This window comes from Rhinolophus ferrumequinum, chromosome 4 (genome assembly GCF_004115265.2).
Source record: "Rhinolophus ferrumequinum isolate MPI-CBG mRhiFer1 chromosome 4, mRhiFer1_v1.p, whole genome shotgun sequence".
Taxonomy (NCBI): domain Eukaryota; kingdom Metazoa; phylum Chordata; class Mammalia; order Chiroptera; family Rhinolophidae; genus Rhinolophus; species Rhinolophus ferrumequinum.
Window position 1 is genome coordinate 34,042,852 of NC_046287.1, and position 25,946 is coordinate 34,068,797.

Sequence of the window (25,946 nt, forward strand, 5' to 3'; positions counted from 1 at the left end):
GAAAGGGTTATTTGATCATGCTTCTGCATATTTTCCTTTAAAATTTTCAAAAATATATTCAACAAAGTCTAAGCATTAAATAACTTATATTCTTACAATACTTAAGTTATATGAACATTTTATTCCCCAGTATCAATATGACAAACATCAATTCCCACTATTTCCCCTAATTTGAAAGCAAAATCTGTAAGGTGACTGATTATTTTTTGCTACTTTTAAAATGCTCATTTCTTTTACCCTTCCAAATATTTTAGATGATATTTCCTTAAAAAAATTCAATTTATTTCATAACTTCCTTTATTTATGATTTATAATTGCATCAAAATTGTTATCTTATATAACCTCTATAAATATAAACTTACATATATACACCCACATATTTTTGTGAAATATCATATAGGTTTAAGATTATTAGTTTTATCCCAATCCAGAAGAATTGTGAATCATAAATTTATTGAAAACCATTATCTTATTTCCTCTTCCTTTTTTAATTCTATGTTTTGATGATTTTATATCACCTTGATTTTCTTCCATAAAATAAATTCGACTGACTAAAACTTTTTTCGAGGGACAGATATCACAAACTCAGCTAATCTAGGTTTAAGGATTAAGAATCTTAATTACTTATGGATATTTGTCAACGTCTGATTAATCAAAAGATTTAGCAAATGCACCTCATTGTCTTTATTAAAAGCAATCAGATAATTGAGGTTTGTCAAATGACTTATGGAAAAAAAAAGGATATTCTAAATGAGACTACATGTTTCCAATTGGAAATAGAGCAGAATGTGTGACATCTTCATTAGGACCTTCTTATAAACCACTTTTAGTAACAACAGAAATTAACATGCCCAACAAACCTGAATCGTGAGAAAAATGCTACTGGACAACCTTGCTTTTATTTTCCTCCTTCTGTCTAAATAACATCACGGAAGTTCCTTACTGTGTAGCTAAATACGTTTATGTACCAAGATGTTATGTTGAGAAACCTCTCCTTTTAAGTAATGTGAGTATTGAAATTGTATCACTTTCCTTTTATCAGAAAAAATGGATATGTTAAACTTCTTTTTGGTGAAATAATTTTGATTTAGGATAAGAATCAACAATACTTTTGTGGCCATGCAATGTTCAAATGAAAATTATGTTTCAGACAATGGTGATATAGCTTTAGAAATTCAAAATTTCCTTTTAAAATCATCTATCAATAGTGTTTCAGAATGGCTGATGTAAGAGTTTAGGAATGGTCAAAACATTTTTCAATTCTGCCAACTTCATTTTTATAAATATTTAATATTATTTTAATTAATTGATAGTTTTGTTTTTTAGCACTGATATGAATATAAAAATGGGACATTTTATGAAATTGGGACATTACAATATACAGTTTCATTCTGTATTTATGTGTTCTATATTTAGTTTTTAAATCCAATTAAAGTATTTTGAGATAATTTTTCTGACAGAAATTCAGTAGCTTTTATATGAGCTGAGTCTCATTTTTAAATTGAATTAATAATACACTGTGGGAAAAATCCATTCAATAGAAATACCGAGGCAGTTTAGAATAAGAGGATAAATCAAAAAGAAAAATCAGTAATGGCACTGAAACAAAAATGGAATTGAGAACATGATTGCTAGGAATGACCTAATCTTTACCCAGTCTCCTTCGGTTGTTTCTGTCGCATGCCAGAAAGGTCACATTTAAGCTTGAAATAAGCAAAGAAAAATGGGATTGCCCAACCGACTAAGTTTCATTTTCCAAGTAAGCATTTCCTCCATAAAATTGTAGCATTTCATTACTATTTCCAATATATTTTATAAAAAACTATAATTTTATATGCATATATACATGTGTGTGTATATATATATATATATATACACACACAGGAATATATATATATATATATATATACACACACGTATAAGCAATTCTTTCTAATGTTTATCATATTTTAATATATATATTTTTTACATTTCTATCTGAGTATTTTTATCATTCTTATTTAATTATGAAAGGTAGGCTTCATGCTGTACATGAATCACATGCACAAGAATGTGTATGTATATATAATATACATGAGTATATATGTATTTAATTATGTGCCTTTGTGTGTATTTAAAATATATCAGATGAGTTTTAAGGATTTAAATTGTAGGCAGATATTTAAATCAATTAAAATATTAGCAGACTTCTGAAATGTCTGTGAACTCTCCAACACGTTAAGAAGGAATTTAATTCAGTTCCTTTATTGTGCTTATTCCTCTTCCATGTATATAAATATACATTCTTTTCATTTATGTCCATGTACATAAAGCTCCCATATTTCCATATCACATTTGAAAAAAAAATAGGCCAAATAATATCAAATCCAAATTTTCATTGATTTTTCACTTAAACTTACATATTCTACTTCTATATTTAGTTTTATACAAAAATCTGAATAATACATGGAAGTGTTAGACATGTAAGCTTGAACAGATGAAAAATATAATTATGATGTGGACTGCTATGAGATATGCTAAATTTCCTATCACTTGAGCTCAGTAATAGAGCTGAATATTATATACAACATTTATGGGTTGGATGTGAAAAATAGCATATATGGCTTGTAAGGAATTGATGAAGCATTTCTGTCTTCATGCAGCTACTCCCCATACACTCCCTCATAACACGGAGATCTTAGGGTAGCTGTCCTTCTTACATGGTGTCCTGCTTCCCTGAAAGTCAAGTTCCACATAACTAAGGGGGAGGTTTTTTATACTCAGAAATATCAAAGCCACTTTCACTGGGCTATGTTGTTTATACAGAGGCAGCCCAGATTTAAACAGTGAAGGGGCTATCCAAGGACTTGAATACCAGTAAGTGTGATGTTGGGTTTGGAGGGTTATCTTTTAGACTAATTATCATGGTGGCAACCAAATAAAGACAATTTAGAAAAAGCTGATTTTTTAAAAAGTTGTTTGATATTAGAAGGACTACCAGTCCAGCAAGATGTGATTATATTAGATTGAATTTATCAAAATTCCAGTGGACATCAAAATGTAAGCTCATCCGAAAAGCATATCCAATGATATATTCATTTTGTTGTTTATTCATCCTGCTGAATCCATAGGGTTGCTACTAAAATGAGATATTTCTCAGTAGACACAATAAATCTGTTTTACAGTTAAAACAGCTAGCTGATGACTTACAGCTCTTGATCTAGTATATGTCAGGAAACCCTAGGACATCAGTCAATCACTTGCCAAGAGAATTCAAAATGTTCCAAGCTATGTTTTCTGAAAAATATGACTCTGCCAATAAAAGTTGCTATGGTTTCTTTATGAGATGAAGGGAAATCCTCTTTTTGGACAAGCTTACTTAAATTTTAAGACAAACAGTGGTCCTACTTCCAATATATTTTGTTCTTTTTTCAATTAATTATACAAAATCATTGTATTCCAACCATTCTTGAGATTATTCAGTCTGGATTTTTTTTTTAATTTTTTTTAAATTTATTGGGGTGACAATTGTTAGTAAAATTACATAGATTTCAGGTGTGCAATTCTGTATCACATCATCCATAAATTACACTGTGTGTTCACCACCCAGAGTCAGTTCCCCTTCCATCACCATATATTTGATCCCCCTTACCCTCATCTCCCACCCCCCAACCCCCTTACCCTCTTGTAACCACTAAATTACGTTCCCCAGATTAATTTTCAAACCCCGTGGCCATCCTGTGGTCACCGACTGCCCTCCAATCCCCTCACCCTCCCCCCCACCCCCCACCCCTCCCGCCCATCTAGCAACCCTCAGTTTTTCCTCTTTGTCAGTCTAGATTTTAGCATTGATTTTCTCCTGCCATAATGATTGTTACAAAAACTGATGATAGGGGAATTTTCTAAAGGAAATCATAACTATACTCAAATTATTTCTCCATTGATACTGTTAAAGGGAAAAAAAGATTCTTATTACAGATGGTAAAGCAGACTTTATTATTTATTATTAAATAATAATGGTCCTTTATTATTCAGGACCATCATGATAGGTACAGGGAACACTGCAACAATGGGATTTTACAGTGGGCAAGAGAGATTGGGTTCAATTGAACTTAGTATGGGCAACTGGGAATTTATAGCCTAGGACCACGGTGAGGGTGGGTATGTGCAAAATTACTCAGAGAAAATACAGGAAATAAAGGAAATTGTAGCTACACTGACTGAGAATGGTTTTTGCTGAAGATAGGCCACGGTGAGTAGACATCACCTGGGTGATGGTAGAGGATGAGAAACCTGGTCAGATGCTGAGGGGGATCAGATATGAGAGGTGCAGATTCAGGTTAAATTGACTTAGCAGGGTTCTTGCTAAAACTAGCTTTTACACAAAATGCACAAATGGGCCTAAAAGAAGGTTTAAGAGCATGACTAAAGCTCAGTCAAGCAAAGAATATTTGCCGGTAGTGACTGAGAATCACATTTTGTCCAATGCATGAGTTAGCCGATCTTTGAAAGAGGATTACAGATCTAGTTACTGCTGCTCTAATTTGGCCCTAATGAGTTTACCCACCTAACTACCGGGTATATCTTGCCACCAGAAACCACAATCCAGATTTGGGGCAAGAATATTCAGCGGTATTATTTGATGCATATTTATTCATCTTGTGGATTTCCTAGAGTATTTCACTCTATAGCTAATATTCTTCCTGAAACTTTAAAGCTCGATTTGTATGAGATTTCTTTTAAGAATGATAAGGTTTTATATTATATGTACACTAGACCTTCATGATTGTATCTAGTATATTTACCTCCCCATAGCAGAGATGTTGTATTCAGCAATTTTTACTAAAATTAGTACTCTACCAAATTTTTAAGGGTCATATTTCGTCCAGATTTATAACACATATATGTTTCACAAATTCCAAATCTAGATTATCCAACTGATGGCTTTGCTTAGGAAAAGACAGATTTTAGACACATATGCCAAAAAATGAAAGGGATTTTATTAGAATATTTTCAATTTTTATTGACTTGTCTTGGAATTTGCATTTACACAAATTAGTTAAATGTCGAAGTTTAACATATCAAAGGATAGACGCAATGATCTGTGGTCATTCACTATCTATGTCTTAGAACTCACAGGCAAAACAAAGCAGGAGGGAATAATCTTCTTATAAATGCATGAAATGTCTTGTTTTGGTCAAATTAACATTTTCTTTAGGTACAGGTTATTTTTCATGTTTGTTAAATATCTGAAATTGTAGTTAGATGAGTGGCATAGAAACAACTATCATTAAAAATACCAGATGACTGTGTATTTTAGATGAGAACAGGCTAATGTTGCTGCTAAACAATCACTGTAAATAAAGTATCTAAAATTACTCTTTTAGAAGTAAAACTATTGTTTTAGGTAGGCATGTTGCAACTTTAAAATAATTTTAAATGATAACAATATAATATAAAATGTCCTATGATATTTAAAGAGGTAATATCATATAATTAATTCACCGATTTTAAGTGTGTAAGTGAATTTTTATTTATTTTTATTTTTTTTTTAGTAATTTTCTAAGTTGTGCAAGCCTCATGATAAGTCAGTTTTAGAACATTTCTATTACCCTAATATATTCCCTCATGTTCATTTACTGGTAATCCCTGTGCCAACCAACCAATAATCTACTTTTTGTCTATAGATTTCGGTTTTCATGATATTTCTTATAAAAGGAACTATGTAATAGGTGGTATTTTATGCTTCACTTTCTTTTAGCATACTAATTTTGAAGTTCATTCATGGCTATTATAAATAACACTGCAAACCACATTGATGTACTATCTTCATGTGAATGTATATTTCAATTTCTTGAGTATATATCTGTGAGTGGAATTGCTGCATCATATGGTAAACTTATGTGTAACCTTTTAAGAATAGGGTTTCCTATATGATTTCACCATTTTACTCTCTCACCAGAAAAGAATGAGAGTTTCCCTTTTGCCCTATCCTTGTCAACATTTTTTTTATCCTTTTTTTTATCCTTACCAACTATCATTTTTTTTCAGTCATTTTAGTGGGTGTGAAATGGTATATCATTGTAGTTTTAGTTTGCTCTTGGAGAAAGAGTAACATTGTTGTCAATCTTTTCATGTGATTATTAACTGTCAGTATATGATGCATAAACATTTTGAGGATATTTTATTTTCGGGGCTCACTACATCATTTTATTGATTGCCTTATTGAGGCAATTTTGAGCACACTATATTTGAATCCTCATATCATAATTTTTGGGGGGATGGGTAAAAGTGTGAAAGTAAACTTGCAGGGCTTTACTTGACATTCCTTCTACGATATGAATTTCATGCATAACAATTCTCTACAGAACATGCTAGCTTATTCAGTGTATAGTGCCTTAGTTCAACTGAGACCCAAATAGAATAGGCTTATGCTCAGCTAGATTTGCTAGTCAGGCTCCTCAAAAACAAAAATAACGTTAACCTTGTTCTTAGCTGGATAATTAAACCATCTGATTATTATTCAACTGGCAATGTAAACTAATTTTCAAGGCATTGACTCCCATAATCAGTCTTGGAGTAATAATTACTCAATGTTTGTCAAAATATTACCTGAAACTTTCACCCCGAGAGATATGGTGGTAGGGATCCTTTGAAAATCTTCCTGTTGAGTCGTATATATGATGAATAAATTACAATGAGCATAATTTTATACTCATAGCAGATCTTATAAGAGTATGATTAAAATTCCAAATGCTCCTCCAGCCCTGAATAAAAGATCGTGGTAGGAAGCTGATACAGGAACAGATTAGTAAGCAAACATGCAAAATATTACAATGTAGCACTTTGGACACAAAGTCAAAATAGCTTGGCTTTGGGCCCATGTCAGTGGGGTGACAACAAACTTGAGCCCACAGAAAGCCTGCATTCTCAGTGAATGAAAATGTAGATTAAAACAAAATTCAATTTACCAAGGAAAGGAGCCTATGAAGAAAGTATTTGTTTCTACCATGACCTCAACAAAGAATTATTAACTATAACAAGCTAATAATAATACCAGTGACAAAAAAAAAAAGCCCACCTTTAAGTGATCTTGAAATTTGAATTTCTATTACATTTATGGTCAGGAAAACTGCCATGTGGGAAATTATTTCAAAGTGGTCATAGTTTGATAGTGTCCCTGTCACCGAGAAGAAACAAATACAACATTTATCTAGGGCAAGCATGTTCTTAAGGATTTCCACAGCTAATATTCAGCCAACTGTTACCTACACATTAAAAACAACAAAAAAGTCACAAGTTACATGAGCAACAGACAACAGAAATTTAAAGGAGAAAAAAGAAAGGAAGGAAGGAAAGAAGGAAGGAAGGAAGAAGGAAGGAAGGAAGGAAGGAAGCAAGGAAGGAAGGAAGGAAGGAAGGAAGGAAGAGGAAATGCTTTAGCCTCCATGGCTTTGGTTTTTTGGAATTATGAAATACAGAATATAAAAGAAATGCTTAATGTATTTCAAGCAATTTAACAAAATGGAATGTTATCAATAGAAAAGAAATGATGAAAAATAGCTAAAATAAAAATCCATTTAAAAAAGAACAAAATAGAACTTCTATCTATATTCCAAAGCTGAGTAAGCCTCTTTCCCTCCATTTTGCTCCAAAATGCTAGGCTGCTTTGGATTCCATTTTTTCTTACCACTCTATTGTGGCTTTAGTTTCTTGTCTCCCTGTTTTATTTGCAACCAGGGAGAGCTCTTAGAGATTTCCTAAGTCTCTTGAAAGTTTGTCAGTATATGTATATACAACTATATTTACTGTGATTTATAAAGCATCTAGGTGATACAGCAAAGGCTCTTTAAGAATATCTCATCCACCATATTTCTAGAAGTGGAAGCCTCAAGTAATATTTTGACAGACACTGAGTAATTTTATAATACCTTCTAAGAAATGACATTCTTTTCATTTTCCTTTGACATTTGTAAAAATAAAATTTATTTTATTTTTCATACAGTGAAATTGCTCAAATTTTGTATTGAGCATAATATTCTGTTACCATATACTTGTGGATATTATACCAATTCTACACAAATTTTGCTATGTCACTTGTAAAAAATAGAGTTTTATTCCTTTCTTCTTTCCTTATGTCTTTCTTTTTTCTATCTTATTTCACTGGTTTTGTTTTCTTTCTTATTTCAATGTAACCACTTTAAAGATCTGTGTCTGTATGGTATGATCTATGGGTTGGATTTATCCATATCCTACAACAGTGCAATTCCATTTCTAGTACAGACTGAAAGGAATGAATAATGTCTACCAAAGTCATTCACTAACTAGAGCAGTGCATAATTTATCTGAAAGTCAGTGCCAGTTCTGGTAGCAGTCTAAAAAGAGGTAAAAAGAGAAACATATAAAGCATGTTAATATTGTTGCAACATTCAATTGAAAGCACAAATAAAGTGCTTAGTAATCTAGTCAAAATTCAGAATAACATACTCTAATGTATTAAGTTCAAGATTCTTCTAATCTACTGGTAGATATGATTGCTCATTATCTAAAAAAATTTCTTTCAATATATAATTGTGAGAAGTGCATTTTATTAATGTACATTGTACCTCAATAAACATATTTTTGAGTTATCATAATCTACAGCATCAAATAATGTAAAGTAACCGGAATATATCCAGGAGAAGGTGGAGAAATATGTAGGTGAAAAAACATATATACATTTAGTGAAATACATTATAAAGGACGTAAATAAATAGATCATTTCTACTCATATGCCATTGACTAAAACTCAGCAGCATGATATATGTGTTAGCAAGGCAGGCTGAGAAATGAAACTTTGCATGTCCCAGGAGAAAAACAAAACAAAACAAATTTGCTAAACATCTAGTAGGTGCTCTCAGAATAGATAAATAACTGAAATAATCAATAGAAAAGAAAAATAATTACCCATAAAAATAATAGCTGAGAAATCCATAAAAGCATTTCAAAGAAATGTAACAGAACTGTGAATAAACTCATGGTAAGTTCAATATCATCAATAATTAAGGATACACATAACTAAACCAAAAGTAAGAAATCTTTTATACATTGTGGTCACAAATTAAAAAGAATACTACTACCAACTGAGGATATGCTGCTGGGTAGACTATAAATTATGTTGTAAATTGGTTCAGACAGAGAAAAATCTAGAAATGTATGATAGAAAATTAGAGATAAGTTGATGGGTATGCAACCATATTCAGGGCCTGTAATGCCATTTGACATTACATTTTTTCTGCTCTTTTATAGCCTTTTAAATGTTTTTTATAGAAATTCTTAATGCTCTGTTGACACATAAATCTTACAGATGAGATAATACAATTTTTCTATCACTGTGCTTTATTCTTTGCTCTTTCACATTGTATGTTTTTTTGTTGTGAATATATATACATATATAGTTTGTTTCTGCATATATGTTCTTCTATATACTAGGAAATACAAGAATGTTTAAACATATTTCATATATGCAGCCATACTAAAAATATGACCATGATACAACAATATAATTTTTTCATAATTTTAAGCATTTTGCTCTTACATTTCAAAGAGTAGTTTAATAAAAATTATTAATGGATTAATACTGTTAAAATGGTTAACACGTTTTCAACATGTAAAACTTTAATAAACCTGTTCATGCCTACGAAGTTGCTGCTAAAAGTACCTCCTTATTTATTTCATTCTTAGACAGTTTAAGTGATTGAGTTAGTGTGGAACAGGGACATAGAAAGGAAGGAAGAGAGCAGGAGTCAGGAAAACAATCAGCAGAATCTGATAGAGTGTAATTTCACTTGCTGAGTGGATTATGTCAGACAGACAAAGACAGATGCAATGTGATTTTGCTTATATATGGAATCTAAAGGATGATTATGTACAAATAGTTTGGTGCAAAAGTAATTGCGATTTTTGCAATTATTTTTAACCTTTTAAACCGCAATAAGTTTTGCACCAACCTAATACAAAGTAGTCATGGGGATGTAGGATATAGAATAAGGAATAAAGTCATTAATATTTTAATAACTAAGTGTGGTATCAGATGGTTGCTAGATTTATCAGGGTGATAGATGGGAGATGGGTTGCAGACAGGGTAAAGAACTTAAAGGGATTAAGAAGTACAAATTGGTAGTTACAAAAATAGTCATGGGGATGTAAAGTAAAGCATAGGGAATATAGTCAATAATGTTGTGATAACTGTGTATAGTGCCAGGTAGGTACTAGTTTAATCAGAAGTATCAATTTTTAAATTATATAAATGTCTAAACACTATGCTGCACACCTGAAATTAATATAAAATATTGAATGCCAACTGTAATCGAAAAATTAAAAAAAGGGGGGGAAGTGAAGCACAATAAGGGGTCCAAATGTACAGGTATAAAACAAATCATGGGGATGTTATGTACAGCATAGGGAATGTAGTCAATAATATTGTGATAGCATAGTACGGTGTCAGATGGTGGCTGGACTTATCACTTCTTTAGGTATATAAATGTTGAATAACTATGGTGTACACCTGTTACCAATATAATATTGTATGTTAGTTATTTTTTTAAAAAAATACTTAATAAAACCATAATGACTGTTTCTTTGATTTAAAAAAAAGTAACTCACCGCCGAAAATTATATTTGAAGATAAAGCAGTTGTCAGTCTTTAATGATCAGTATTATAATAGTTTTGAATGAGATGTGTAATAATAGTGCCTTGCATTGTTAATTCCATTCTTGAGATTAGATAGAGCCTGTCTCATGAATCTTTTTATATCTAACAATACTTTGCACAGGCATGTGTGTGATCTAATAAAATATGTGTATTTAGTGTATGATATATATGTTACATTCCATTGGGAATTAAACTTTGGAATTAAGTTTCCTAAATGTGATCCCAGTAAAGCATGCTGGCTAGACATGTAGGCAGATCACATAGCTACCTTAGCTACCTGTTTTCTATGAACTGATATAACATCTCTTCCCAGATCTTTTGCTTTTTCTGACCAGAAAATTATTATTATTAAAGTCATCCTTATAAAAACGACAGAGATAACTAATAAATCACATGTCTTTTATGAAATTAATTGTTTTGAACATAGAACGATGAGAACCCAAAATAGAAAAATTTTATTAGCTGAGTATGATAGAAGAGTAAGCCTGATGTTTGAAATCAGTGAGCAAGATTGAGCAATGAAAATGTTTGTTAAACTAAGTTCTACTTCACTGTATGTCTATAACTAGTCTTGCGTGAGGCAGATTAATGTACAGCACTGTACCAGCGCTCTGCTGAGGGACAGATCCATTTCTGTCTTTTTCTCTAGTTGTCTATGCTTTCAGGATTTTTTTTTCTCCTTTTTAAGATGGAAAGTTTCATGAGATCATACATTTCATTTAATTTTATTTTATCTCCTTGGCCTGGAGCATAAACAAAAAGCCTTGATGTTAGACATCGTCAGTCCCGGGGATACTGCAAGGGTCTAGGAAAAGCTCTGCATTTAGTTCTGTGCTCCTTCTAAATTCTGGCCCCGCGGCACTATAATTGTATAGCATTGTCAATACCAAATTGTCTGAGGGGACTCTCCAGAATCCCCATGGTCAAGGCATGGTATTAGAGGGATCCAGAAATTTACTCAGGCCCCGGTGATGAGACCATACTAGCTCCTGAAAAGTTGGTCAACCAACAGAGGTCAGGGAATGGAACATAAATACAACTAATTCAAGAACTTTTAGAAGAAAAGGAAATACTGGGATCCACAGACTCAGCCAACACAGTAGATTCACTGGGTCATTTGGACCAGCTGCACTGGTGTGCTAATTCCCAGATCAGACCAGGTCACCTAGCTGCCGACCTCAAGGGTAGCAAAAAAACCTGCACATGTGTATCCAAAGAAAGCCTCACCCCTTTCTGTCAGGTACCATTAGACAATCTTCAGACACGCACCAGGTATGTCATCTTGGTCAGGACGGCAAGAGAAGAAACCTGAAAAATTGAGCATTGATCCAAGAAAAATTGGGTCATTCAAAAATGAGTTGCTAGTTAAAAAAAAAATATTAAAATGGTGTTAATTCACACTGTTATGCCTCCCTGAACCTGATAATTTTGGTCAGTGACAGAATTTGAAAAGGAACTTTTGTCATTTGCATATTTGATTTGTGCCATGCCTAAATCTGTTTGCTGTCCTATTATACTAGCAAAGATAATTTAATATAATTATTGAACAAAAGAAAATTGTTTTTAATGAGATTAAGAAAAGTTAGTAAAAAGAGCCCTTGAATGGCAAATATAAATTATTTTTCTTATTTACAGTTAAACCTGTGAAAAATGACAGCAGCCATCTTCTAAATTCTAGATATTTTTGTGAAAATATAAAATCCATATTCACTGTCTAGAAAATTGAAATAAAGAATGAGGGTAGTACCCATAAGGGCATTTTATATCTATTTATAATGACATGTTGATGAATTGTCTATACTTTCAGAATCATTAACCAGGGATTATGTTTACAATGTATTAATGGGATAATATAGCATTTAATATTTACTATCACCTGCAAATATATGTGCTATGAACATTTTCTGTTATCCAAATTGTCTTGATTAATGTTCGTTTTTTCCTCTTGTGTCATAGAAAGTTAGCATATGCATATAACATATCCTACTTCACAAAGCAAATCAAAGCCACAGGAAATGATTTCCCTCAAAGACGTGTACTTTTTCTACTTTATTAACTCCCATTCACTTCTTAATTCATTGTAACTGACCTTTTACATTTCTTACTCCAGTGAAAGTACTTAGGAAATTGTCAAAACCACAATGTCTTCCTTATTTCTCTGTGGTTTTTGGTTGTATTGGTCAATCTCTTTCATCCCATTGCTTGTGAGACAACACACTGCCTTTTAAGCTTCACACTCTAAAATACACAGTTTTGCTATTTTTCTGTTATAATTATTTCTTCTCATTAGTTCATATTTGTTAATGTGCTTCCATTAACAAATGTGCTTCCATTTTGCCTCTATTTGTGATGAATTTCTAATCAACTTACCAAATCAAACCTCTTCCTGTTCTCCAGAATGGTACATGCAATTGATTGTTGGACATTTTCACTTTGTGTCTCATATAAGCACTGATGATACTGTATATTATATAATATGTGATGGCTCCTAAAATACACAACTCTATAGTATATTTCCCCTTCTCTATCCTCACTATTCTCATATTAATTTGGTACTTGATATTACTAATTATAATAACTCATAATGATGATAATGACAATGGTTATAGCCACTCACAATTGTGAATCAACATTTCCCCATATCTCCTTTTATATCTCCTTTAATTGAAAGAAGATATAAAATATTCAACTCTGTAGTATATCTTCCTTTCTCTATCTTTACTATTATCGTATTAACACAGTACTTGATATTATTAGTTATAATAACTCATAATGATAATAATGACGAGGGTTATAACCATTCACAATTGTGAATCAACGTTTCCCCTTTCATATTTTCTTCTATTGAAATTCTTGTTTCTTTCATTGGAATTCACTTTGCATCCTTCCCCCTTCTCTAATAAGACAATTCCTACTTAACATTCAAATTCAAGTTAAATATGATTTTTTTCCCATAATTTTACATTAGGAAAAATTAACATATTTCAAAATATTTTGTTTGTTCGACGGTGTAAATTTATTGGGCTATAACTCTTTGTCTGGGACCATAAGAGGACATTGAAGAGGGCATTGTAAAAAAATCCCTTCCTCCAAGAGTTTACAATCTAACATATTCCTGCTACTTTGTAATGCTTAAGATATACCAGATGTTGAGATACATTGTTTAAATATATCATTTAACCTTCCAGAAAAGCGCATTTACAAAAAGCTGGGTAAAAATTTTTGCACATTGATTTTTATTTATTTATTTTTAAATTGGTATGTCAGAGAGCATGACAAAATCCCTGAGATCCACATTATTTAATTAAGTAAGCCTTATAGAGTATCAAACCTCTGGACATTTTTTATTCAATGAAGCCCATAGCCTAGCAAGACAGAAATACGCAAGGGAAAGAAGGAAACAAATAAAAAAACTGCAATGTAATTTTGACCATATTACTCTTCCTAATAATATATATATATATATGGTGGGAACAAAGAAGAAGGTGAAATGAAATCACTCTAGTAAGTCAGGCAACATTCTCCCGAATGAGTGTCTTTAGATACTGGTCTGATAGGTAAATGAGGATTGTGCAAAGCAGTTAAAAAAATATTTCACACTGAGGAAAACATGAAAATGTGAAAACTAAAACTGTATGTTTAGAAATATCAAGGAAACACGAATATATTTATGATAGACTGGGGATGACAGTGGTGTGTTATGAAGCAAAAATTGGGCTTTAACTCGGCAGTGAATGTCCTTGTGTGCTAGAATAAGAAATTTAAAGTTCATTCTTCATGAACTGGGTGGTTTCTTGACATCGTGTCAGAAAATGGTATGCTTTTCAAATGTATTTAAATATATCCCTGACTAACCTGCAGCTCCCAAAGAGAGAAATGCACAGACTGTAGCTTCTACCAGAAAAACTGATATATAGCTGGATATTGTCAGTACTTTGAGCCGCAAATATAATTCATTAAATTCTGCCTCAAGGGTTTAAATTGTGTCTAAAGATGTTAAAGAAACTCAGTATGCTAAAGCAAGTGAATTCAGTTCACAATTTTAAAATGTCCAAATACTATTCAAGTCAATGAGAAAAATACAATTGCATAAGCAGAAATTATACTAAATTAACAATAATGATGATGATAATAAGGGCACACGTTTTATACGTACAGGTAATTCTACCACCTTCTTCCTCTGAATTTGAGTCAATTCCCTTAACATCTGGAAGCCTTCTGTAACGTGGGTGACACATTTTTGTACTTACCATAAAATGTTGCTTTTAACCATTAGATGGAATAAGTATATAAAGGACTGACTACAGTGTTAGGCATAGCGTATTATTTTATTAATTATAGAAAAAGTAAGCATATTTAGTACTATAACAACTAGTAATGTAAATTTACTCTGAGGCTAGATTTCATCAATTGGTTTTAATTGACGTTTATAATTGTTCTTCTCTTGGTGAAAAGAGAATGAGTGAGGTGGGGTGAGGTGTCTGGAGCTGGGAAATTAAGGTCTGACTGGAAAAGTGCTATCCTAAAACTGGTGGTAGAAGGGAGGGCTAAGAGACTATATCTGTAGTCAGTACACAAGCGTGTCATTTAGAATACCGAAAAGTCTGCATATCCAGTGTGAAAATTTGTTTTGAAAGTTTTCTTTAAAGTTATACATATCCTGCTCTTTCAGCTTTATATGAGTTATGTTTGCCAATGTAGGTTGTAAACTCTAATTTCACAACCACTGAAAGAATAATGTACCTGAAAAGAAAATTGAATTACTTTCAGTTTATGTACATGCATAAACTCAGAGTATAAGTTTTCTGCATTATAACCTAAAACTATGTTTCCAAGTTCAAACTATAATTAAAACTAAAATTTGCTTGATTGGACAAAATCTAAATGCTTCTTCTTCAGCAATTGTTATATACATAAGGACATATTCTGCAATGACATTACAGAAAAGTATGAAGTTCTGTTAACATGAGGTTCCCTCCATTCCTCATGTCAGAAACACTTTACTTTCTCTTAACGATGACTAAGCCAATAGTGTAGGAATCTCTCTTTGGTTTCAGTTTTACCTGTTATGTGCTAATCTCAGATACAACCTATTCATGCAAGATCCATTTTTCCCATAAAAGCTTGTTTGGTGCTATGTGGTGGTGAGAGATTGTGTGTTATCGTGTAAACCATATATTTCTGAAAATGAGTTTATTAGCTAATGCTATGTCTTAGAAAGGATACAGAATGTTTTCCAGTTATGCACAGCTAACTTAAAAGTGTTGTTGGAATAGACTTAGGCCTGTAACCTCAGGCATACTAGATAGGTGAAGTGTTTGCATGGAGCTCTCAGTCCAAGGCCTTTGCTGTGCTGCTTCCAGTTATGCCACACTTGTCTGTGTGCAGGAGTGTCAGAAGCGTGGCTAGCACCACATTTCCTGAGGTGACTCACGTTATACCTGCTACAGGGGTCCATGTACCCCATTTTTGGAGCTGGCTAATGCCATACACTCTACCTTAGATACCTGAGTGTGGAGAGTGTTGTCTCGGTCATTATCCAAATCTGTGATTTGCAATGCTTCATCTGCTTGCACTCATCTGCTTGCACTCATATACACAGCCCTCTACCATCAGCAACATTTCTCATACACTTTTATTCAAAATGGGAGATGGCAGAACTGTTCCTCAGAAAAGAAGGAGGAAAGGAGAAGGATGAATATGTGTAATTTGAAAAAGACCCTCTGGAGATTCTCATACACTGAATGGCCAGTGAGCTCCTCATGAGAATGATGGTTACTATTTTTAGCATAACAACAACGATCTTTAAAACTTCAAAATATACTCCGAATAGAAACTTTCCGAATGAAAAGAAAATAAATGGTGTGAAATGTTTAGAATAGTAAGCATAATGATATTAAGAAAATTGTGAAATACACATACATAAAAAAACAGAATTCTGGGAACATAACATACTTTGACTTTTCTCCCCCTTTCTTTCACTTTTAAATTATTGAGACTACTCTTTGCAAAACCATACACTCCCACAGAGGAAGATGAATGGAGCTTGACAGAAGCTTAGGAAATCATTTCTGGGCATCCTGCCTCTGGGCAACACACGTCTAAACCATCTAGGATGGCTCACTGTGCTTCTCTACGGTACCTTGGTGCACAGACAGCAGAACTTACACTAGGAGTTTCTCACCCTGACTGTCCAAAGTTTCTCAGTCAAACAACAGAAATCTGTTAGGAATTAACAGAATTTTAACCCATTCTTTTTCTTTTAAAATTTTGAAACCTGCAAACAGACACACACACACACACACACACACACACACACACGTACACACACGTTCTTTAGTGTAAATTATTAGAAAATATTGATCATTCCCAAAAGGGAATTAATAATTCAGGCCACAAGGATACTTTTAGGTAATTGGATGGTAGAATTTGGGATTTTTATTTACAAACTGAATGTCTCACTACCATAACATTTCTCTTTAAACATCCTGAAATTGGCCTTGTTTGAATTATTTACAGTCTTTGAATAGCACAGTCTTTGTATATATTTTTAATACATGTTGGTGGATCTTTATTTAGCATCTTATAGAAAATGGAACATTTCATTTAACACTGTTAAGAAAAATATAATTTTAATCAGCTGTATAAGAGAGTTATTTTTGCATATATATTATTATTTTACAAAGTTCTGTGAGATTAGTTGGAATCCTTTGTGTTTTTTATTATCTTATTGAACTAGGACACTAGTTTATGTTTCTGAAGGTAGAAATAGACATTCTCAATAAGGTTATTTCTCTGGCAAAAATGCAGTGTGCAAATAAGAAATTAATTGTTCAGCTGTTACCTTTGCTTTGGCAGTCTGGGTACTTTGCTTTTAATCTGTGAAAGGGCCTTGAATTGTCCATCTGGCAGCGTATAGGCTATGCTGTGATGAGATAATAGTAGCCTGAAATATATCTTTTGTTTTCATTCCGCTGTTGATTTTCCATTTTCAGAGGTCAGCTACAGCTATGACGATCATGTATAGTTGGAACTAAAGGAAACTTTTATAAAAGCAGCTGTTGTTTAAACATATCGAGCTGAGAGATGATGATAGCATTGAATCCGCCTTGCAAATAACTACCAAATATTTACTGGTCCCTAAAAGGTTACAGTCTTTTCCTTTCTAGAGAGAAAGAAACTATAAAATAAAAAGCATCCACATTTGGAAGCTAATCAGCCAGTATAAATTATTCTGTGGATAGATTTCCAGGAAAAGGTGAAAATGAATTTGATTATAAAATTCATATAAAAATATTTTGAAGACTAATCTGTGTGACAGATATAATAAAGTCTTTTTCTGAGTGGCAGTTTAGTTTATGTCCATGATGAATAACAGGTTTCCATCTTTTCTGGTTATAAAATCATAGAACTAAAAATGTTCAGTTTCTATATGATATGTCTCAGTTAAAAATGAGGTTAAATTTCCTGACAGCACTTGTTAAAATAATATGGTTTCCAGGAAAACTGTTAAATTGCCTTTGAAGATATTTTAAGATTTCTGGTGCATGTGATTTCACACACATGTTCCTATATTCTAGAAAAAGTTTCCTATCTTTTTTTTCCTATCACTGAACATTCGTCCTAAACTTTTAACTCTCTCGATACCATACAAAGGTATGTAACCTTTTCATTATTATAATATTTGCATAATGGTACTAAATATTTGGAATAGAAGTTAATACTATGTGAAATTATCACTATGTGAACTTCTCTTCAGATCTAGTTACTTACCAGAAGGATGGACTATTAGACATAAAAGGGACCTGAGAGGTTATCTAAGCTAGTGTTTCCTAATGCGTGCTCCATGAACCATTGACATCAGAATGACCCGGGAAACTTGGTTAAGACATGCCTACATAGGCATACTAATTAGCGTGTCTTGAGGTAGATCTTATGAATCTAGATTTCTAGAATAAGTACTTCAGCTGAATTGCAGTTTTGCTAAGTTTAAGAATCACTTAAGGATCACTGGCACATTGCTGAGAGTCTAGATGCCACACACAGCAGATTCTGAGAAAACAAAGGTGAATAAGGTACCCAATGAAAACATAATCTTCATTGTCTCACATAAACAATTGCAATGAGATATATGAAAACAAAAAATTAAAGAAATGTTTCTAACACAGTCTGTATTGAGTAGGAAGGCACCAGAAATACATCAAAGTAAAGCTTCCTAGAAGTATTAATGCCAGTTCAAAGTGGGAGCATCATAGGAAAATCATGAAGGGAGGTGAACTGGAGAAAGAAAACTATTAACAAAAGGGCCAACAAGGTGTGTGTGGGAACTTTTAAGACAATATTATATTGTTGAACCATGAATTTTGAGGGACAAGTGATAAAGATAGAGGAGTAAGCAGAAACAAATCAAGAGGCAAAAATTCCTGTTATAGTACCTGAACTTATCTAGAGGTAATGGGAATTTAAGCAAGAGAGTGATATTGACAGATGTGTATTCGAGATAGATTCTTCTGGAAGTTCTGTAAGAAAAGGATTTGGATGGACAAGTCTTGTTAAAAGGAAAATGGGATAACATTAAATTTTTCATAAGTTAATTTAAACTGACATCAATTTGACTCAGGCAACACCGAAGCAAAGGTGGTTCAGATGTGCCCTACTGATAGGACCTAAGGGATAGGTTTTTATGGAGAAGGCATGGAAGCATAGCAAAGAACATTGTTGATGGACTACAGCTTAAGCAGTTGCCTTATTTGAGAAAGGCTAGTAGCTGTTTGTGACTGGTAGTTTTTAAGTTTCATTGACTCTGGCTTAGATTTTGTTTTGCCTGCATAGGCTACCAAGGCCACTTGAGTCAAATGGCCTCAGGTTTAATTACTTAACACAAGCTATAGATTTGAAAACTCATTAAGTTGTAGTTGTACAGGTTTAAATGAGAAATAGAGGTCACAGGGTGAAAAAAATAGAAATTAAAGTATAAAACTGAACATAAGAAAGCCATAAAACACCAGAACTTTATGATAACCAGAATGTGTAAGGTGACATAGAGCAACAAATGGCATAAATGTACAACATTTTCCCTCCGTGTGCTTTCTTTGCTATAGAAATAGATTAACATTTTAATTCCTCTGTGAAATGTTCCTTGTCAGGTTGGAAGATTATATCTTTAAATGGCCAATATAGCAAAAATGAGCATAGTATGATGGTGATCTTTTTGTATTCTAAATTTGCTTTTCTCAGGATTATTTACATGTAAAAAATAACACCAGGCATTGAAAAGTCAATCAAATGAGTAAGGAAAGGTTAAAATAGTAACTACTATGAAATATTGCTTTGGTGTCAAAATGACTACTGTCATTTTTATATCTCGTTCCTTAGATGATAAATAACAAATGCCACTACATGATTCATGTTTAGGAAAGGAGAAAATGATCGATGAACTTTCCCATTCACTGACACTTACGTCAGTAAATTATAAGTTTTAAAAAAATCAGTTTTTCTCCTTTTGGATGCCATTGTTTACTAGCTTAGACTGTTAGAAGTATTTAAAAATCACTAAAATCTCTCATGCAGATGATCCAATAGTGACTCCAGAAAGAGTTAAAAAGATAGGAACGCTAATACACACCTCCTATGGGACATGCCACAAATGAAGCACACAATATCTAGAGGGCATGCCTAGCTGTCCCATTTTATACTCTCCAACTCTTGAAAGCATAACTGGATTAACTGAGAAGGATGCCACTGCAGAGATACGGTACTGTGGTTCTTAAAGCAAGTCATTATAAATGTCTGCATTTTATTATTAATAAGTCACTTCTAACAAAACAGACATTTACATAACACTTAGAAGAAAATACTCAGGCCTCAACATTTATAACGCCAGTATGATTATTTGACCTTTCCCTTTTCTCTGGAACCATATAAAGGGGATTTTAAAAGTCTAGGGCAATCAAAATGGAAATTTTATGCAAAATTCTGGTCTTGGCCTTCTCTTTATTTCTTCCAGGATGACCAGCTTTTCAAAGGCCTTCAAAGAGCAGGTTTTAAAACGCAGCTCAAAGTTGTGACCCTGGTTATTATCATCCTTGTTAGAGTTAATGATCTATCAATCATTTTGGAAACTGTGTCTTAGAAAAATTGGGTAATGAGAAAATACCTATTTGCAAAGTATCCATTTGAAGAAAAGAAAACAAAACAAAACAAAAATTGTGAAATTCTAAGGGAAATTGTTTTATCTGCTTATTTTAAAACAGCACAGTTCTGTGAATATGAAACATTCAATTACCAGTGATTACAGCAGATATTTAAAGCAGTCAAGATTCATCTAGCACATGTATTTTATAAATAAACACACATTTTAATTTCTATCCTCTCAACCTGTGACCTTACCATGTCTCATTTTTAACTACACCTATACCCTACCAATTTCCAAATCTATAGTCTGTTAAATAATTGAAAAGGAGGCCTGCTTATTAATATATTCAGTTGTATTAAAAAATGTTGCTACAATACCAAAAATATATTAATGTTTGAAGAAAATTAATCTGTAAGTTTCTTTACCTTCAATTTTATATTCTCTAGGAAATAATACAAGAGTGAAGATCGACCTATAGTCCGTGCACTCAAAACTCTAGTTGGGTGAGGCAGTCATGGAGAAGTACTGCTCAGATCACTCTTCAAAAAATATTATAACTAGGCAATCATCTGTAAACAGTGTAGCTGTCATCCTCCGTCTGTTCGTGTCATCAGCATCTGTCTCAGTTTTGTTCAGAAAGAGCATTCTTTCTGCTCGTTCCATGCAGGCCCTAACCAATGAGTGATATAGGCAGAGGAAAATGTTCCCACCATGGAAATTGATGGGTAGTCCAAATTTGGCAGAATAATAAGGAGATACTAGTGTTGTTAAAATGTCTATAATTTACTCCAAAATTCTTCAGAATATTGAACTCATTCTGCAAAAGCTAAGTAGTATCCCAAACAACGCAAGGATCAATCAATTGCCCTGATTGAGGATAACCACTCCAGGGTGGTCAGCTTGCAATATATCATAAGTCCAAGCACGCTAGAAGCAACTTTGGAAGTACTTCATATATCTATACCTCAATCAACACATAAGGTTTTATTTAGCATGTAAAACACACGCAAAAAAATATAGTTTTATTGGCAAAATTGGCAACTTGTTATTTTAGTAGATGAATGGGCTCTTCTTTGGTGAAATTAAACATATCATGAAAGCATTCTAGATAAAGTAGTTTAGAGCTACTGCCCATCATTTATGCATATGGCATTAAAGCCCAGAGAGGCCTGCACCCTATTTGTTAAGAGAGGGCTCTGAAGTCATGATTCTCAAATAGGCCTTTAATGAGCTCTTTGTTTAGTAGTATTTTTGATTACTGAAAATATGGGACATAGGCTCTTGCTTCTGGATCACTGTTGTGTCTACCAAATGTGGACTTTTTATAAAATGTGATGAGAGCCCCTTAAGAACAGAGTTGGCCCTTCACAGTGATTATGGAATAGATTGCATGACTGCTTTTGTGCTTCCTGAAAAAAAAAAAATCTGATTAATAAATGCCTCTATATGTGTGGAAGAATTTGCTTCAATATTTAGGTTTATATACTCTCAAGAAAGAAAAAAAATAGCCCTGGTATCAAAGGAATATCCTGAAATGGGCTGAATGTGTGTATCCCCCCAAATTCATATGTTGAAATACTAATCTTTGAAATGACAGTAATAGAAGGTGGGGCTTTTGGTAAGTGATTAGAACATGAAGGTGGAGCTCATATGAACGTGATTAGTGTCCTTACAAAAGGGCACCTCAGAGGATTTTTTTCACCCTTTCTGCCATGCGAGGACACAGTGAGAAAATATCAATCTGCTACCCAAAAGAGGGTCCTCACTCGACCCTGACCCTGCTGATACCCTGATCTCAGATTTCCAGCCTCCAGAACTGTGAGAAATACATTTCTGTTGTTTATAAGTCATCCAGTGTATGGTAGTTTGCTACCAAATAGACTATGACAGCATTCAATCCAGAACAAAACCTCACTTTCTTACACCCTCCCCAAACTCACCTTTCATAAACCCTAGTCCTGTAACAAGTCCTGTGTAATACCTTCCTCCTGAGACATCCTGATTATACAGGGGGGTGTGTCCTCCCCCGTCCTGCAACTGGTAATCAGCACAAGCTGTTTGACTATAAGTGTGTTCTGCATGGTGTTTTCTGGAGGGCATTAATGTCCAGATCAATTATTTATTTATAATTACAATTCTTATACCCACCCCCCTCGTTCTATGGTAGGAACTGTTTAGTTAAATATAACACTAAGCTGTTAGCTGATAAAATTTAAAGTGAGGTTATCTAACAAGACTGGGAGGTCACTGAAGTATCATTTCTATATTCAAGGATGTGTAATAGTAATCAGTAATTTTTTTATGAAAAGGGAGATATATTATTTAGTGAAAAAGAAAGGGGGGAAGAAGGAGGGTAGTGCAGCCAAAAGATCTGGGTTGCAGGACCATTTTGCCTCTTACAGACCGTGACACCTTGAATGTATCATTTAATCTCTGTGTGCTACAACAAAACAAAACACACAAAGCCAAAACTCATTTTATTAACTTCCCAAATAAGAGTGTGAAGGTGAACATAGTTTGAAGCCCTCAATATTCTAGAAAAGATACGTTCTGTTCTAGTAATGGTAAATCATCTTGCCTGTTTCCTCATGTCTTTCCCAAGATCTCTTCTATTTCAATCTCTATTCTAAGGTACATGAAGGGGCAATTTCTAGCTTTTCTCTGTAAATCAGCCAACTAAAATGATTTAGTGCTCAGCCTTCCATTAGCAGGAACAACAGAAGTTATTTTTGCTCTTCTAAGGGACAAGTTTTCTCATTATAATGAAAACGAAAATATGTGTATTTGCTTCCCCAAGATTAAACTAAAATTTTTGGTAAGCAGAAAATTGTGTTTTGAGCATATGAAGTCATTTATATATTAAAGAAAAAAAATAAAATAAATATATTTTAGGAAAAAAATATGATTCAATTCAAACAAAACCATGTGGAATACAATTTTTCTCTTATAGTTGTAGCATGTTAACTTCCACTTACATTTATATACATAGCAACTCCACAGCATTAAGTCTTGTTTTTGATTCAAGACATTTTTACTAAGTTCTCAAAATGTACTAGATGTTCTTCTCAGCCCTTAGCATAGATAAATGCAAGACAAAGTCCTTTTCGTAAGGAAGGTTTAAAAATGCACATAAATGTATCATGACTTGAGACAATTATTTGTGCAATGAAGAAAAAAAAATTAAGTCAGGTAGGGTAAGGGCTTGGGACAAGGGTTTCCAAACTTTTTTCAACAGTTTTTACCAAGAGCCATATGCGGTAAAATACACAAACAGCCGGGCCACTTACTCCAGGTGAAGTACGTATTGCCTCACCTGGTTTATTTAATTAAGCTAAACATATTTTTGGAATTTGCTGCGGGCCAATAAAAAATGGATTGCGGGCCACAGTTGGCCCGCGGGCCGCAGTTTGGACACCCCTGGCTTAGGAAGTGATAGTGTGAGCAGAGGACATGTTATATTTAGCAGACAAGGAAGGTTTTTCTGAAGAGGTGACATTTGCTAAGCGACCTGAGTGAAGTGAGAAACATTCATAGATTTAAGTCAGAAAATTTCTGACAAGAAAAACATAGCATTTGCAAATGCCATGATATATGAAAATTGTGCTGTGGCAGAGGAGCCCATTAAAATAAGTTCGTGTGTGGAATAAACTCGGGCCATATGTTAAATCTTATTTAAAGATAATCCAGTATAATTACTAAAGTACTGGTGAATACCGTAGCTTTACTTTGCTATGATATGTGTAGTATGTGTAGTATACACACAGAGACATGTACATGTGATAATGTAATGTTGTGCTGATGTTCAAAGTCACTTTAAAAGCAATTAAATTATGCGGGGTGTGATATTGAATACGGATCTGTGCCTCCCCATGCCCTATCTACCCCCATCTGGATTTAAAACAATTGATAAAGGAAGAGTAAATCATGTAGAGATAGTAATGCCACCTTAATTATTCACAATAACATGATGTGAAGATTATAACATAACTGTGGACAAGTGAGTTTATTAATTTGACACCCTTTAGGCAGATATAACCGTCTAGTCCTTGGCAAAGGAGAAAAATACAAAACAGTGTTTACCATGCGCAGAGGGCATGTATACTCTGGTATACATGCTTTCTACAGATTTGTAACCAAAATTAAGGCCCCCAAGAGTTTTATGCCCAGAAGAATCTCATTCACATCCAATTTCCTTCCATCAAAGACCAAGGTTGTTACTCTAGGAAATTTCTCAGAAAGGAAACATAAAGCGTGGAATACAGTGAAGGTGGCTTTATATTTTAGTTAAACGAGGACAGACCCAGTTAGCACTGGCTGTACCAGCAAAATCGTTCATAGTGTCCACTTCCTCTACCTAAACTGTCTTGGTGACTCTGGGAGCATGTGTGCCTCTTAATATAGTAATACTATTTATCTTTGTTTTTGGAAAGATTTTTTGTTTTATTTTTTCTCACATGCATAAAAAAGAACTTAAAATAATTAGCAATTTCTGTATTTTCAACACACATTTGACTCATGCAGGAGAATGATTTCAGTACCAATTTAAAATATAAGTTGTATGATCTTTTTAAAATGGTTTCAATTATTGTAAAACTATAGACCAATTCAATTTCTGGAGTAAAACGTTTTAATGCAGAGAGGAATTTGTAAAAAAGACTAGGCAATACTGACAGTACCATTACTCACTATTATTTTTACAAAGTAGTTTCCCAAACAGTATGTATTTTTCCCTGCCTGCTCAGCTGTACTACCCAAATTTCCTTTTTCGTTCTCATTTTATCATGGGATATTATCCCCAATATCTCTTTTTCTAAGTTCTATAAAATTGCCTAAATCCCACAAATCAGCATTATATTTGATCACTTTGCTATATATGTAGAAAAATAAGTTCAGTAGTGATCAAATTCAAATTGTGAGAAATTACAATGTTTATAAAATTGACCACATTAGATTCAAATTTTGTATCTGATCTCTTCACGTGAGCAAAATTAGTTATTAGGTATTTTTATGAATTATTTCGGTTGACTTATTATTCAATTCATTTGACTTGGTTGTTAAATTGCTTTCATAGAAATGTTTCTTTTTTTGTTGTTTAATACAAAAAGCTTTCTAAAACAGGAAAATCATTTTTACCTGTGT